Below are 19,147 nucleotides of genomic sequence, written 5' to 3' on the forward strand. Positions count from 1 at the left end.
ATTATGCTTAAGGATACAAAGGTTACAAAAACACGTTTTTTCCCGGATCTTATGAAGTCACAAAGTTACTCATTTAAATAGCCTGCACTCACGTAGCTACACCAAAAAAGGGAGTAAGGACTGGTTGAGCTGCGCTACGGAGCCAGACTGGTGTTGCGTTCCAGTCCACTTTTAGACACGCACTTGCAAACTTCCCTAAGCACTTCCCCTCGACGGGAACCCTGTCGCCATTTTGAAGTGCGTTCCACTTCATGAAGTGGACGAGGGAAGTTTATATGGACAGACCCTCGTTCCCTCGATTTTGACCGAGGGAGCGAGTCCACTTCATACACTTCAGGCAATTAACAAAACAGCAGAAAAGAGACGAGCACCCAAAGCGTATTCAGCAAGCTCGTGCTAGATATAAAAGTAGGCCCTTGTTATCAGCGGACATTGACCGTGAGATGGATGGGACGAACGCGCGCCATCGAGCAGAAAGAACAAGGGGTAAGAACCAATCAGCATGTTCAGCACACAAGTCACCCCGAAAGTTCCCGAACTCTGAAAAAGTACTACCTCGCCAGCAGGTAGAGTGTTGCTGCTATCTCAGAGAGATGCTGTTTTTTTTTTTACGCCGTTTCCAAAATCCCTTTGTTTGGCCTTCTTAAGGTGAACAAAATTAGAGTGATATTTATTTTCTGCATGATCCTCTTGTTTGTTAACATTGTCAGGGTCTGAATCGGACTCAAGCTGGTTTGATATTGACTCCATCCTTAATATTTGAGCAGAACTTGCTATTTTGGAGGGGTGGAACTTTTGATGGATGGGACGAACGTGCGCCATCGGGCAGAAAGAACAAGTGGTAAGAACCAATCAGCATGTTCAGCACACAAGTCCCACCCACGAAAGTTCCCGAACTCAGAAAAAGTACTACCTCGTCAGCAGGGACTTTCTGGGGGGGAAATTTCTACCCAGAACTTCATTTAGACCCTGGTTCCTGCGGTGTAAACACACCGAGTACCACCCCAAAGTTCCGAGTTCCTGGGGAAAGTTCCTGCGGTGGAAACGCGGCTTAAGCACTTCCCCTCGGGGCAATTCCTGGCGCCATTTTGAAGTGCGTTCCACTTCGTGAAGTAGACGAGGGAAGTTTATATGGACAGATCACAGCTCCCTCAATTTTGACAGAGGGAGCGAGTCTACTTCAGGCAGCTCCATATACCACAATGTAACACGATTGTGACGTCAACGCATATTGGGTTTAATTTACCCCACCACAAACAACTCTATGACATATTAATTATAAAAAAAATGTAAAAAACTCAATTTTGTCGGGGAAAAATAAATAACAAATCAACCCCATGGTGGATTCTAGGGATCAAGGGCTTAGGACGTTCCAGTTCAGCCTATTGCAAAGGTTCCGCCAGTAGTGGGCACTCATGCAACGTAAGCAATGACGTAAATCTCAGTGAACGAAAAAAAGAAAAAGGTTAGCGAGTGAAGAGCAATTGTTTTTTTTTTTGTTTTTGTTTTTTGTTTTTTTGAACAACCAAGAATGAAAACATATTCTAGTACACCCAAAAACAAAATCAAGACTTTGGTTCGCTTAAAGGACCCCTTTAAGTGAGTTGCGTTGCATTCAATTTGCACTTTGCTTGGGCCCTGCTCTACAGTTGCTACTGAAAGAAAATATGCACCATACTGAGAGCACTGCTTAACACTGGCCTCTATAGAGAGTGTTCCCAAAAAAACATTTAAATAGACAGCCAGAAACAGAAACGAGTTCAAAACCTGCTCCTGACTATTCAATTCTGTCCAGATTTTATAATTGAAATAAAGATGATTGGTGACAAATTACAAATGATAAAAATCACACACACCCACAAAGCAGTAAAGTATTGTACAAAAACTATGTGTACATGAAAAAAGATAAAAAAGATAAAAAGACATTAAAAATAAATGATTTGCTTTGAAAGAGCTTTTAAACATCACATGGAATAGATGTGGAATCTTTAATTTAGTGAAACGAGAAGTGTCTAAATACTTTTGCAAGGTATTGTATATTTTAAGCATTATTTGCAGATATTTACTGAGAGATTTTTCCCTTTGGACTCTCCAAAGTTTAGAATTAATTCATATTTGAAAGGGCCAAGAGAATACAATATATACTTTATAGCCAGTCACAAACGGTTTGTGATAACACAGGAGAATCCCTCTCTTATTCTGCCAATACGCCTGTTTTTCTCAGCTTTATAAGCCATTATAAAGTTTTCATAAATGTCCGCACAGCTACAGATTGCTGCACCACCCATGGGATTACATGCCACTGACTCATAAACTAAGAGGGTAAAAGGAGAAAGACAGAGAAAAAAAAAATAGCTTAATGTTTTGGCCAGAGTATGTGTGCTTTGTAAGTTCTTCCATGTTACCTCCTCGATTCAAGCTCTACGCCACTGACGTCAGGTTTATCTGGAATCATTAAAGCTTGCTTTTATAGGCATATATTTGTCCAGACTGTAGCTCTTTATCTTATCTACCAAATGCTACGCCTCACACCATTATCATTCTATTGCATTTGACTATGTTATTTTGCAGTGTTTTATCACAATTTCTGTTATGCCCAGATGCCTACAGGGACAGATTTTTCCATGGAGTTGCATTTAACCTTGCATTGACCAAACGTAAACAGAAAAAAAGAGAAAATGGTCTCTAGTGAACTGGTACTCCTTTTTAGGATAAGAATAAATCTTCCCATACTGTTAACATTGTCAAACTTATGAAGGTGCCCTGGCAAATGAATGTTTTGTTTTTAGTATATTGTTTTGATGTTCATCTGATTTAGTCACTAATAGAGGTAGGCCTATGCTTTGGGTATGTGAGTAAGGTCTGTTGAATTCATATGCTCTGTGTGTCAGCAGCCACCATCAAGTTTGCATGTTTGGGAAACAGAACCGCATCGGAGCTCATCCAGCTCCTGTGTCAAAACCTGTCATCACTTTCTGTAATTGATTATGTGAGTATGGAAATATGACATAGCGGTTACACAAGATCAAATTTATAGAGGCAGGAATAGTGTTATTTTGACACCGGGGTTCAATCTGATTGTCGATATGTGCAGCAGCAGTGGCCACAGATCCCAAGGGCAGGATGGGCCCATGAGGCAAAAAGTTTTCATGCAAATGCAATTTGCATTAGCAATAGTGACAAGTGACCAGTGAAAAGGCACTTGTGCAACTTGTTGTGATAGATGGCCCAAAGAGGAAATGACATGGGTGAGAACACATTTGAATGGCACATATCAAGATCCCACGGCAAATAGACAGTGACTATCAAAACAGGGTTATCAAAGTTTTGAAATGGGGAGAGGGAGATATAGACACAATATACAATAAATTCAACTACTTCTATATCTAATTGATTAGACCTGATTTATGAAGATGAACACAGATAATGTGCTTTGTCAAATAATTGTAATAAATGTATATACAATGTATTTGGCCTTGGCGGAACAGATCTGCTACACTGCTGCTGCTGAAGAGCAAATAAGACTTGCTACTGCAATACAATATGCTGCTGTGAGCATGTAAGGTATGCTGCTGCTGGTGCACATATAACATACATGAAATACCACCAAAGTATATCTATACAGGTGGAGCTGGGGAAGATGGAGGGTTTCTGAAAGAACGCTGCACACTGCTAACAGCAAACAATGGCAAGTATTTGAAGTATTTTTGAACTGCAAACAATGGCAAATATTTGGCCATTTTCTTTAATTGATTATGTGAGTTGTTGTTTGGCCGTGTGGGGTAAAATGTCTGAAAGACGATTACATCCTTTTTTTTCAAACACACACTGTATATAATGTGTTACAGCATGTTGGGATGACATACGTATGAATCACGCGTAAAGTTTTCTTGTAACGCACTAAGACGTGTAAGACAACAGAACCCCTATCACGTCGCACCAGATTGTGCCAAGTGTGTGTTAAATGCCCTCCTACTTATCGCTTTGGATAAAAGCGTCTCTTAAATGAGACATAACAGATTATTCCCAGCAGACACACAACGTTATAAGACGTTGATATTTGGTTAATTTCGTTGAAATTCGGTTGTCCAAAATTCGAATTTTGTTGAATTTCGGTTGACCAAAATTCAATGTAAATTCAACATCTAATATTAAATGTATGTCCCGTAATGAATACATTGATTTAGGTTTTATTGATAATTTTTTTAATAAAATGTATGTTGTTAAAAATTACTGCATATGTACAGTATGTATACTCATTGAACTTTTTTCACTGTCAAGAAGTAAGATAAAATGTATTGTTCAAGAGCAGTGTAACTGAAATATTGTGAAATATCATAAAACATCTTTCTTTCATAAAAATTAGTATAGTATAGATGTCAAAGTATAGTATAGTATATTAAAGTATAGATCAACAGTGGTCTGAAAGTCCCAAGTCCTGCAGTATTTTTTTTTTTTTCATTTCGAGTATGATTTTACAAAAATAGGTTGCTGTAAGCTATCATGGCATGTTCCCAAAATTGCCACTAGGGTGCTGTAAAATGGCAATTGCTATTCCATCTAGAATTTATTATTATGAACTTCACCTTTTAGTCCCTCCAGAAAAATGTGATTATGCGATCGAATGATTCAATGCATGATCAGCCAAAGTCTGTATATTTATGCAGGGACATTTTTTCAAATACGACGCACTTTCGCCACACAAATTGCAGATTTCTGTGCAAAATATGCGGGACTTGCTTGATTTCCATAATAGGCTATCCGCATTTTCGTTGCAAAAAAAAAAAAAAAGGCTCATATATTTTAGCAGAAAATGTTGCCATGGGAACGTTATGAAGTGACTTAAATACGCGACGTGAACATCATCGAAAAGCTGTAAAACAGGAGCACACATTTTATTTCTTTATATTTAGTTTATTCATTTTTACAAAAGTTGTGACATGTTCCTTTTGAAAAGCTACATAACTTGTTTGACTCACTTTAAGTTTAAGTCATGTGTTCATTAAGGTCTGAAATAAAACAAGATGAGAACTGAAATATTCCAGCACTTTCTGTGATGTACAGTATTATCATAGGAAGTAATAAGAAATGACTCTTTACATTAGCCTAGTAAAAAACAGGGCGTTTCGGAATCACTTTCTTTTGTTCATCATACCGCAGTTTTTGCAAGTTCCCGCAATTTTTGAAAGTTCCCGCAATTTCATAGCATAAAATTGCATAAATATCCCACATATTCCATTGAATTTAAGGAAACATGCCGCATAATCAAGGATTTTTGCCCGTAACAATAACAACAAAAAAAAACTCAAAAAAACTTTCTGGAAGGACTTACCTTTGGGTCACATCACCACACAGCATTCCCCCCCCACAGACACACTTTTATAATGGCTGCTACGCCCCTGACCCTGCGGTCGGATGATCTTACCTGGTAAGAGCCAAAAGGACCTTTCTGAACCCAATCAGTGGATCCAAGGCCCAAAATTCCTCCTCCAACATCAGAGTTCTTGGCCAACACCACCAGTTATGCAAGTCTATTGTTTGATGACAGAACTAAAGCGGAGTGCCTTTCGTGGCGGAGTGCCTTTCGTGGCATGATCAACTCAGCACAACTGACAGCAGATGGTAGTAAGTGTGGAACCTGGAAAGACTTGGTAGAAACAGTAGCACAGGAGCTACATGGAGCGGCAGAACAGAGCAGCTCCTCTCCAGCCTGCGATTATCAAAAGGCAGAGCTGATTGCACTAAGACAGGTCCAGAAGGACAGTTTTGCTGAAGACTACCAGCTGAGTGGTAAGCCTGTTCGTTCTAGTAGCCATTTACTTTGTCTCTCCCCAGAGTTCGACAGAATTAATGATCTGATACGAGTTTGAGGACGATTACGACGGGTGGAAGGAATAGACCAGAACACAGTACATCCTATAGTATTGGATCCCATCCTAACACGGGCTGTGCATCTGGGGGTACTGACGTTGATAGACAGTGATGCCTTTCTCATGGCACTACGATGGTTCATTGGTCGCGTTGGATATCCAGTGTCCGAGCTCCTAGGAAGACTGATATGGAGACATTCACAAGTACTGTCGGACAGATTTTGGACAGCCTTTATTAAGTACTACTTACCGGAAATGCAGGCCAGAGGAAAGTGGCACGACCCATCAGCAACCATCATACCAGGGACAGTTGTTATGCTTGTTGACCCCCAGTTACCCCATTCATTCTGGCAGATTGGGAGAGTAGTAAACGTCTTACCTGGGGCTGATAATCAAGTACGAAAGGCCGAAGTGCAGATAAAGGATAAAGTCTATTCAAGACCCATCACTTGACTGATTGTCCTGCCTGAAATCCAGGATGAAGGGAAGGACATGAATAGGCTACTAATGACAAATGTTAGTCCCTAAGTTGTCGGCCTTTCAGTGGAATAAACTTGAAATCAAATTTGGGGCCTGCTTTGTTAGAAAGGCCATCAGCATATGCGCATGCGCTACAGTCAGCCATTAGCAGCTGAGAGAGTGTAAGATTTGAGCTGGACGGTGTGTGCATCAATGATGTGTCCATCAATAAACTAATGCAAGTTAATTGTTTGCTGAGAATATGATATAAATGCTTGTTAATGCCCTGTAAAGTCTTGATACAATGTCATTTGTTCATCACCAGTGATATGTATTCATCGGAGATTTATCGATCGCTGTCAAGCACACTGTGCTGATTATGTTCGACATTAATCGCTATTTACAGTGTTTATATTGCATGTATGTGTGACCATCGAGAGTTTCTTTATTTGAGAGATATGTATGTTTATGTAAATTATGTCTGTGTAATTATTATTCTAACATCAATAATTACCAAAGATCAGGCTATATGCAGAAATGACAGTTTCACCAAAAAAACACACAATCCTAATTAAGGTAGAATGTGGAATTATAAAACAATAATGTATTGTTATGGGAAGAAGGAGGTGGGAACAAATGGCCATTCACAAACTGTAATCCAGAATAAACAAACACAAAATAAAGGTTAGGTGGCAGCCCCTCACGACAACTGCCACACACACACACACACACACACACACACACACACACACACACACACACACACACACACACACACACACACACACACACACACACACACACACACACACACACACACATAAACAAAACATAATAAGTCCAGTCTTGGTCCTCTCTCATCTTTCACTGGTGTCGCTCCTCCTTTCACACTATGCTCCCGCTTCTCCATGAGAAACTAATATTTACTTTTTTTTACTGAAAAATATTTTTGTTATAAAGATGAATATTATATTACATAAATATAACAGATATAACAATAAATACATGAATATTAGGCGGCTACATAAATTATAAGGATGATTGATGCATGAGTAAACAAGAATATCAACATTTACATTTGAAAATTTAGCAGACATTATATAATGCAAATTAGGCTCTACAAATGAGGAATCGAAGAAGTAACCTACCACAATACAACATTTTAGGAGCAAATCAGAGTACAAACATTTGAGCATAAGAGTTTATTTGTAAAAATCGAGAGAAGAAATTGGGGGAAATGAAAATAGCTCAGAGCATTTTCATGACTTGTAGAAAACAAAAGTAGCCCAATCAAATCTTCATCAAAGTGTTGACAATAGTTTTACATTTAATATTGATCAAATATGGAATTGCCCTGACATGGTTTGCAACAGTTACTGTAGAATGTACCATATTCATAATACACACTGGCTAAAAGTAACGCTTGGATTTCAGTGACCATGCTGTCTCAAAAAGAAAACGCGAGATCAGGTAATAAAGCGATCATTTACTGCCATCTGCTGGCTAAATTCGAAACCACATGTTGTGATTACATACGTTTCATTGACACGTTTCATAGAACATTCAAACGCGACAGAAGTGGAAACACTGACACTCAGTGGTAGCTGAAAGACAGGACTTTTCAAACTTTTTTAACGCAAATACCCTAAGAATATTGATCAATCCCCCTTGCGTGGACACACTAACTATTCTAAAAAGGCAGTATCCTTAAACAAATGTTTTTTTTTGTTTGTTTTTTTTTTTTTTTAATATTGTCATTGTTAGAGAACAGATTAAAATATTACCAGCAAAATATTCAAAAATAAGTTTACAGTGACATTTTTTTGTCAATATTACAGTAAGCTATTTTTAAAGGTGTAAATCAAAATAAAATTAAAATCACATTTTTATGGCACTTTTCACAATAAATATTGCTCCAAAACAGCATTACATAAAAAATGTTGCCTTAGCCTACAACAAACCCAAAGGCAAGGTGATGCAAGCATCTGAATATTCTGCAAACTGTGGACGAAAACCACGCGGGCACCTTGATAATCAATTTGATGTCAAAAGTCAAGACTTGATCAAGAAGCCACATATCATATGTCTTTCAGTGGTAATTAGGTGAAAAGAGAAAGTTAATACACTGAAATTAGTTGAGTGTATTAGTTCAGATACGTATCATAACCTCATCATCTTCAGAGATTTCACTGGAATTTGATCTTCACTACATCTATATTGTGTTTAATGTCAATTATTATTTATTAATGTATTCAGATGAAACCTGTACCAAATTGACATGCTGTTTTTTTATGTAAAACCTAAATAGAGACAAACAAGATATAAGACCAGGCAGATAGAGGACTAAAAAAAATTATATTATAAATAATTTATATAAAAAAGTAATAATAATAATAATAATAATAATAATATGAAGATACTAATATTAATGAAAATATAGTTGAAAATGTTATTTGGTAACACTTTACATGAAGAGGTGTGCATAAGACTGAATATGAAGGAGGTTTTATGCATGTTTATGACAATTGTCATTGGTGTCATTCGCTCAATTATGATTTCCATTACACGAGAGAAGATGTTAAAACTTCATGCTGTTCTGTACTCGGCTTTCGCCAAGATAAGTACAAACTAAGACGTAGCTTTACAGTAAACTACGCTTCTCCGTCCATTTATGCACCCGTTCTGTCTGGTGTACTTGACGTGTCAGCACACAGGAGGGTTGCAACTACAGTGTGGTCTCCCCAGTGGACCAGCACCACAACGGTCTGGATTGAGTAGGGGACATCTCTAGGGTCTTTAAGTGGCACCTTCCGTCCTCAGTGTTTCGTCGACTAGCCCACGACACCTCAAGAGGGCTCGACAGTGACTCTGGCGTCCCAGAGTCACCCCCCTCTGTCCCACACTCAACTCAGCCCAGCTTACTGACCTTTACATCCCTCCTGCTGCTGAGGTTTCTCCTCCCTCGTAGTTCATGTGACCTAACCACAATCTCTCCGCAACCCAACCATAAGCGCCAAACCCGTTTGACTAAGGCTGTCGAGCCCTACTGTCTTCGTTAAAGTAGGTTCAGAGGCAAGGGTTCTGTATGGCATAAAACACAATATCTGTCCTAACAGCACCCCTCATTCACTCAATATACACAGGAACGTAATAACTGTGCTATGCAAACTATACAAATAAACCAACAGACTCTTCAAGTTTTTCAAGAATTCTACAAAACCAAAGCGTGGTGGCCTGTACACAGCCAGCCATAATCTTTCCGTCTCAACCAAAGCCAGTTGCCGCTCCTCTCTGCTGCTTCAGATAAGTTCTTTACTGTGCGAGGCTGCCTGTCGCGGTCAAGGAGCCTGGACTGTCTCGAGCTGAGGCGGACTGCTGTTGCATCATGTGCTCTCGGTCGTAGAGCCCGGACTGGCTCGAGCTGAGGCAGACTGCTGTGCATGTGCTCTCGCAGCGTGCTACGAACACAGATAGAGTACGTCTACTGCAGAGACTTTCAACGATGGCAATTTCTCCTAGACGAAATCTCTGAATCAGACGAGCACACGGACGTTTGTGTTGTGATGTGAATCCTAGTTTCGCCTGACTGAACATCCAGGTATCATGCAGTAATTCACCATATAGAAATAAATACAAACGAGGAGTAATTCACTAATGAGTTTGCCAATGTAACGTTAACGGGGTTTGTTGTTGTGGAAAGGAGGAGGCGGGAACCGACAAACATTTAAACATTTTAATAGTAAAATAAACAAATACAAAACGAAAGTATAAGCCAGCAGCCCCTCATTGACGACTGCTGTAGCGTTACACACAACAGTAACAAAACACACCATAAAATCAGGCCTGTTTCTCTCTCGATCTGCCGTCGTCGCTCCTCCTTGTAATTTCGCTCCTCCGTGAGAGACGCGAGACCAACGCGCAGTGTCTTTCATTATCACTCACGCCACCAGCCTCGCGCCGTCCTCTTACGTCCCTCGCCCTCTATTGTCCTGCTCGCCACAGCCACTAACTAGAAATTTTGTGTGAAATGAATTTCAAACTCTGGTGACAGCTAACGTTAGCCTTGTAGACGGAAGAGTGATTTCTCTGTTTGCGCTGTTCTGGATTAGTGGGTGTGGCTTGCGGACCTGTGCAATGTGGTGCATTGTGGGCGTTGTTGTCTTACATTCAAATGCGCGCCTCGGTTATTTTCGTTCTTTTCTCGGTCAAGAGGGCACCGAATTCAAAATTTCTTTTACATTTCGACTACATATATGATCCACTTTCAATAAAGATTAATGTTGAAATGGGTGAAACGCTCCTTTAAATACGGTCCTCATGGTCCTCGGCCGGCAAAGAGAGTGTGTACTGTATGTTTGTGCCAATTTTGCTATCAAGAAACTTAGCAGATCAAGAGGAGTTCTGTTCACGGGGGAATCCGTTTTGTTTCCCCCAAAAAGGGGCGTTACCCTTCAATGATGCAAAAGTAGCGTTGGTCTATACAAATTATGATAATTACTACACAGGTGCTATTACTGAACACTAACGAGAAGCAGGAAACTGGGACACAGGACTAAACCAAAAACACTATGGGGGTATGATGGCAGGGGGAATCACAAAACATACCAATATCAAGCCTTTTAACCTTTATCCTTTTTGTGTCTAGGACATTAGCTCCCTCTCTGCTTAAATGTCAATTTTGAGGAATTTGATGGAGCATATAAATTCACTTTTAATACTCATATGCTATTTTTGCTGGAGAAATATTTAATCCAAGTATACTGTATTTTATCTCAAACACATGATCTGTGCATTTAGCATGTTTGCACTTACACAGATGAGTGTGGGATTTGTATGCATGTCTGCATGGTCTTGCAGAACCTCTCATTCTCATTTAATCTGTATCTCTCTATTTCTCTCTCTTTTTGCACAGTCTTTCTGTAAGCACTTGAGTAATCAGAAATAAACCCCTCAGCACATCAACATTCTTCACGTCAGATAAATCCAACTCCCCTGTTCCCCACATTTGATCCCCATCATCCCGCTTCACTCTTCTCTCCTCCAGTTTCTATAAATATGACTGGCAAACTGTAATCATACTGCAAGTGCTACAAATAAGATAATTATTAACTGAAAGACAGGCCGATGATAATGATTAAAACGCTAAAAGATATTTAGCTGTAGTTATCTATCTTATCAGCAATCAATTTTGAGCATCCTGTCCTAGATGGCGCTCATTCGCTTCTCAAACGTGACCACGCTTAAAACAGCACAAGATGTACGACAGATGTATTAGACAGACAGTCAGACAGTGTCATATATCCCAAAATCCTCACAGAACTCTTATTGTCCCCAGTCTAGTGATGGGGAATTTGAGGACATTTTAGAGTCAGAGCAGGACAGAAATTAACAATCACGCGTGTCCGACATAAAAACGGCTTTCAAATTGCTCAATTAATGATTTCAAAAGGAGAAGAGTGGCCGCAAAAGTAGCTGACCACAGAACACTTGTAACATTGCTCAGCAGACATTATGCAAATATACTTCATCAGGCATTCTTTCTTCAGCTCTCCTCTATGACACAAAAGAATGAGGCCATTGAAGAAACTTCTGTTGGCTGAATGACAAAGAAATTTTGTGCGCATTTATGTGTCTCAGTCACCAATTATGTCATTCTTAAGACCATTACTAAATTTTATTACCCAAGATTCAGTTTCTAAGGGAACAAAACACTGATTGAAATATGTGTGGAGAACTTTATTGAAGTCTATTAGCTTTGGATAAATAGCTATTATTGTCACATTTATTACAAAAGATAATTTTTTTGTTTTTTAACTTGGTCATGGGACTGACACCAAGTTTGGTTCCTATCAGTTATATGGCTCTGTTGTCTGGGAGATAAAGCAACCCTTCATCGCCTCTCTTCAAAGCATGACTGCTAAGGCTTTAGAAGTTGTAAACAGGACACTTGGAGTGGTTGTCTGTTAGACGTTTGGTATAAGGCACTCATAAGTAAAGGCATAAATACAACATATTTTTGTTTTAATTAAAGCATTGGGGTCTTTAAAATCTTATAAATGAACTTAGTTCTATCCATTGCTTATATTCATGTGAATTTTTGTGTTGGGTAATTCTGTGCAAATTGTTATTTTCTGACTGATGACCTTGGACATTTCATTGGCTGTTTCCAGAATACTTAGAAGTAGGAGGTTAGTACTACTTCATAATGGTATTTTTCATCTTAATGGCATGATTGCAAATATGATTGTGTACCACATGCTGTAGAAATGTTCTTCAGTTAATGAGAGCCAAGGACCAATTGTAAGTCTTAATTATACTTGTCATTATTTGTAACTTAAATATCAGGACCATTTTCTATGACAACACTACAAGCAAATTAACAAAAATAATAAAAAATTAAATGTTTATTTATGTAATAAAACAACACAAATCAAGTGTGATTTTATTTGTTTTTAGTAATATTTATTAGCTTATTTATTGAATAGTCATTTCACATGAAATATAAAATAAAATATAAAATAAATATTACAAAAATAAATTAAAAATAAACAATAATGTAATGTTATAATATAATATAATACTGTATAATATAATATTTTTTTTACTATAGTAATGATAATATTTAAAATAATAGACTGAATTTAATTGGTGTCTCTCACATTGTCACACATTAACATTACAATAGTGTAGATTAGTGTTTAATAATAATAATTTATTATAGTGTCTATTTCAATACACATTTCACATTTAATATTGGGTGCATCCAAGTTATTTGACATAGGCCTATTTTTTTTTAAGTAACGCAATAGTCAACATGACATCATGACTTTTGCGTAAACATACACGCCACTTTCAAGTCAAGTGGCGTGTTATCTAAACGCATTTTGAGCTATCCACATGTATGCGTGTATGTCTACGCCGTTAAATGTCTGAGCGAAACGAAGCAAAATGTAGATCTACATCTGGGGAGCAGTTAGCAGCATACATGTGAAGCACCGTGTTTGGCATGGAGGAAGGGAGCACAGATAAATAAGGGTTTTAGAGTGGTGTGGTGACGGTGGGCTTTAGGCACAACTGCATCTTTCAAGTGGAGGAGGGCATATCTGGGCATGTAAGTGGGCTGATGGAGACCTTTGTGAGTCCCAAGGTTGCATCTTATAGGGTATTGGCAAGAATCCAAGTGGCCTGTTTGTGCAGGTGCATCATAAATGTCCTGGAGGCCCATCTCATGTCAGATGAGCCAGGTGTGCAAGGAGCGCTGCATATCCTCATGTAAACACTGTGTGGATTGCTCTGATCATCGCATTCGCAGGGGTGTGTCACTTCAGGGCAAGGGAGGTTAGATTTTACACAGGTGCTCTGCCTCTCTCCATACTCTAATTCCAGTTTCTGGTCATGTTTTGGGCATCTAATACCACAAAACAAAGTCAGAAAACTTCCCAATTGAGCCGATTATAGATGAACCAAAGCTTTGACCTGACTTTCTTTTATGGCTGCTTTTATGTCTTTGTGAGTGGCATGTGCTTGTCTGGCAGGAAAGGGTCCTTATGATTATATGCATCACCTTTTTGGCTATTTGCACATATTGGCTTTCTCATAGACTCTCTGATCTCTGTGCTAATGTCTCTGGGTCTGGCTCTTTTTCTGAAGCTGTTGAACATCTCTTAGATGCTACAGTAAGTGGACCTGTTGACACTTTGAATTTTTATCCTGCATAAAAATCCTTTCTAATCAAGGCAAGCCTCCTTCAATGCCAACACTACACTATACACAAACCTTATACAAATACAGCTAAAAAAAATACTGTTGTTGCAACCTGCATGCAAATTAGTTAGAGGTGGTGAAAACCATGTTGCTTAATATGCTTAAAACTACATTAAAAGCAAAAGGATTTGATGTATTTAAAAAAAAAAAAAAAAAAACATTTTTATATTTTATATTTAATTAATATAAATGAATGACAACTTTTGAGTAACTTTGACAACTCCATATATACAATGTGTAAATCTTTCCTACTTCGTAAACTCCCAAACATTCTCTTTGCGGTCTTTTAGCGAGTTGGAAAACACTTGCAGTACAATACAAAGCAAACGGTTAATCAAATCAACTTGAATACGATAACTTTTTGTCTGCATTGCCTGGAGATGATCTGGTGTAATTTTGGTGAAAATTGGACAAACCGTCTAGGATGAGTTTGCAAAAGAAAGTTTTTTGGACAATTCAAAATGACGGACATATTTTTAAAACAGAAAATGACGTCAAAGGGTGCGATCAAATCGTCATGAGCTCAGGAATCAGAGGAAAAAAATAATTTTGTTGATAACTTTTAAGGTCCAAAAGTTATTAGTATAATTTTAGTGAAACTTTGGACAGGTGGTGGCGCTAGAGACAAGGAGTTAGAGACACCAACATTTGTGTATTTAATGTTGGGACTGTCCTCTATCAGAATGTCAAACCAAAACAACTTTTCCGCAAACGGTTTTATGGTCTTCCATAGACGCCCAGTCGGAAGAAGAAGGAAGAATCATAATAATCGGAATCCAAACAGATACAATAGGTGCCTCCGCACCTTCGGGACTTGGCCGCTAATAAAAACCTCAATTTCATATTGTCACGGTGGGGTGTAGGTAGTGATTTTGCTAATGACACCGATACTCTGAAGCTTGCTTTAAACTCAAACGGTTCTTGCAATGAACCACTGCTTCGGATCTTGTATCATTATGTCACTAGTCACGTTAAAATGACGTCTGATACAAACACACTGGTTCACTCCTGTAGTGAACCACCTGGCTGCTTTGATAGCCCAATCCAGTGTTGACAGGTTTGAAACCTGGTGGCTGTATTTCTTATAAAAGTGAAGCCAAACCATTGCAACACCGTGGGTTGTTGTAGTCGGTGTTTGAATTGGCGTTATTATTAAGAGTGGATTGAGTTTATTTTAGTGTTGTGATGGAGCCAGTGAGAAAGAGAAGTCGTTCCCAAGTTTGGGAACACTTTAAATGTGTTTCCCCAAATAAGGTTAGTTCTTTGACATTTCTGCATACAAATATTTTTTACATATGTAGTAAATGATATGGATATGAGTTGACCTAAGACTTTCTTTCTTATGCAGAACATAAAATTATATATTTTGAGAAATGTTTCAGTGTTTCTTGACCATACAATAAAAGTCCAATCCAGTGGTCCAATTCAATGGTCATCAAAACTGTCTGGTTACCAACATTCTTTAAAATATCTTCTTTAATGTACAATAGAAAACAGAAACTCATACAGTTTTGGAGTGACAGGGTGAGTAAATAACAAAATTTTAATTTTGGGGTAAAATATTCCTTTGATTTTTTTTCCTACAGTATAAAGTGGTCTTTATATGTAAAATCACCATGTTTGGGTGTCCTGGACATTAAAATGTTTGAAACCCCCTGACATACGTCCTGCTTCAGATCCCTCAATCCACACTATCTCAGTAGGATTTCTTGACATGATGTCTGTTCTCTCATTGTTCATTTCTTTCTCTCTAGGCACAGACAACATTCTGTTTCAGAACCATAGTGTTTGACAGAGAAGACACAGGTTAGCTAGAGCATGTGAAGCACCTAATTGGTAGTTCTGTCATGTAACTACCTGCATCAGTCAATGGCTACAAAGACACCACTATGTTCATCATTTTAGCAGGTTTAGAAGGTGTTTGCTGGAGACTCAGCATATCACCAATTCAAGACAAGATGTCCTTCATGTCACATGTATGGCCTGTAATAGTCATAACCCATTACGCACAGAAGAAGAAAAGGCAGTGTGACATCTACACTGCTTCTTTAGTTTCTGAATCTGATATTTCATCTCTATTAAATTACTTTTTACTTTATTAAAGTGCCATAAATTGCTTTGTGAGTGAGTGTTGTGCAATTGCAATTTCCGCAGATGTCTCAATAATTATTGTGACTAACCAGCGGAAGGGTGAGATTTTTAGGGCTTAGGCCAAATCCTGCTCATTAATGCACAGAGACAGCCAACCACCTCACAGGCCTGACAGAAACAGAATAAATCTGGACTGACCTCCCCAGTCATAAGTTATAACACAGCTAATAGAACACAGGAGTAGGAGTGTCCATGAAAAAGTTTAAAATACATATGTCAAGTTCTTAAAAATAAACACTTTGTATTTAAGATGACTTCATATGGAGGAAAATATCTATGGAGGAAGGAGCCAGATAGAAACCTAAAGCACAGCCAAGGCGAGGACCCATGGTGTAACTGATGGAGGGAGGAGCCATGGTGGAGCCAGCGTATGAGACAGGAGATTTGGAGACCTGGGCAGAGGCGATGAGGCGAAAGAGACCAGGTGTCACCGAAGGACCTGGAGGCCAAGGCCGAGCCATCGTAATAAGCGACCAAGATGGAACCAGGGTGCTGGAGTACTGAGGAGTAGCCGGAGGGAATGAGAAGCCCAATGGAGCCGAAAGGGATGAGGCACAGCCAGGCTTGGAAGTCCATGGGATAGGCAGAGCTATGAGTGACCAATACTGAGCCTTAAGGACGATGCTCCCATTTGAAGCCATGAGGCGAAGAGCCAAGGAGAAGCAGACTGGTCGAAGGATAGAGGTTGAGCTGAAGACCACAAGGCCCGAGGCGGATCCAAGCGTCAGAGCCAAGCTACCAAAGGAGGAGCCGAGGGACTGGATGTTTTAGGCAGACAAGGCGGGAAAGAGAGGCCGTATGTGTTGGGATCTCATCCATGCCCTTAAAGGGTTAGTTCACCCAAAAATGTTCCAACCCCACAAGATCTTCGTTCATCTTCGGAACACAAATTAAGATATTTAAGATATTAAGATCACTCCTGCATACTAGTCCATAGGCTTCTTGAGGGGAATGACAATAGATGGCCTCAAAAAGTCATTAAAGACATCGTTAAAATAGTCCAAGTGACTACAGTGGCTCAATCTTAAGTTTATCAAACGACGAGAACACTTTTTGTGCGCAAAAAACAACAAAAATAACGACTTTATTTCAACTATTCGTTTATTTCTCTCTCTGCCTCGAGTCAGGTTACTAGTTTAATAGCGTAAGCTTCTGTTATTGTATGTCACACGCATCACACACATGACCAGTGTCGGCCAATAGTGAGTCTTCGTGTGACGTAGCTCTACGCTATCACACTACGTTAACTGACTACAGGCCCATGGAGAAGGAAGTGAATAGTTGAAATAAAGTCGTTATTTTTGTTTGATTTGGTGCACAAAAAGTGTTCTCGTCGTTTGATAAACTTAAGATTGAGCCCCTGTAGTCACTTGGACTATTTTAACGATGTCTTTAATGACTTTTAGATGCCAGCAAGTGTCATTCCCTCAAGAAGCCTATGGACTAGTATGCAGGAGCGATCTTAATATCTTAAATATCTTAATTTGTGTTCCGAAGATGAACGAAGGTCTTACGGGGTTGGAACAACATGAGGGTGAGTAAATACTGACAGAATTTTCATTTTTGGGTAAACTAACCCTTTAAACTCCACGAGGACCCCCAATGGGACGGACAGTGTTACCAGCTCACATACCTGCTCAGCCCCCCTTTTGGGGTTCGGGCTCTCGGACAAAGATGGCCTCAGTATATCTTATTTAGCTGTCTTCGTGGCAGGCTCAGTCTCTCAGTCAGTGGTGGGCTCAGACTTTTAGTCAGTGATGAGCGTGACTGAAGTGTGGCTGGGCTCTGGGTCCGGAGTGGGGTTGGCGTTGGAAGGCTGATGGTGTACGGGGATCTGCAGTTAGCCATAACCCTAACATTTATAATAATACATATAAAATATGCTTATATTAATATTATAAATATAGTTTTTGGGCAGTCATAGAACATGACATTTTCCCAGAATGAACCTTACCATGCCATAAAAAGGTCAAATTAGCAAATTTTCGTAATAGACTTTAATCTTGACAAGTGTGCCAGGGGTCATCTCTTTGATATAATTTCCAGTTTTTGTTCTGCATGATTCTTCCAGCCCGTTCTCATCCTTTAACGTCATATAGAACGCTATATGCAAAAACGGCGCTATTCTACGCACATGGCACCCTTTATCGTTAATATAACACGCGAACCCAAGACGTTATAAATCCTTTAGCGTGAATATGACACGCACAGCCTACCCCACACCTAAACTTAGCCCTCACAGCACGTGTTATATTAACGATAACGGGTGCCATGTGCGTAGTATAGCGCCGTTTTGTCATATAGCGTTCTATATGACGTTAAAGGATGAGAATGCGTTGGATTCTTCATGTAGATTGCACCATATGACTTTGATTTGGCAGACAAACATTTTTCAATAATAAGAAAATGAATTTTAGAACCATAGAAGAGGTGTTTGTGAATTACATTAAAAGTGTAATTCGTTGTATGTATGACTTACACTTTAATGTATTTTTGAATAGACAGGACAAAACAAATTAGCATCATGTCATTGATCCTATGACATTTGTAATGCAATCACGTTCTGGTTCACTGAGTTTCTCGGGTGATGATCTCGGGTTTCTCCACGATTGATACAATGTTTAAACCGTGTTTCCAAACTCAAGGCAGCAATAACAGCAGAGGCACAATGCAATGTGTGTGTGTGTGTGTGTGTGTGTGTGGTTATCCAATGAAAGGAAAGCAACATCTTAATCTGAACCCAACACTTTATCACTTAGAGGTGTGAAGCTTTAAGAGCCAAAGACCAGGTTAGTCAGGGACCCTGGAATGTTATTTTCATGGCCACAGCTGATTCTAGAATAGAGTCTGTATGTCATTCTCACCCACCATGCTGCACTCGTATAGGGCTATCAAGTTTGAGT

This window comes from Pimephales promelas, chromosome 1 (genome assembly GCF_988280905.1).
Source record: "Pimephales promelas chromosome 1, fPimPro1.hap1.1, whole genome shotgun sequence".
Lineage (NCBI taxonomy): Eukaryota > Metazoa > Chordata > Actinopteri > Cypriniformes > Leuciscidae > Pimephales > Pimephales promelas.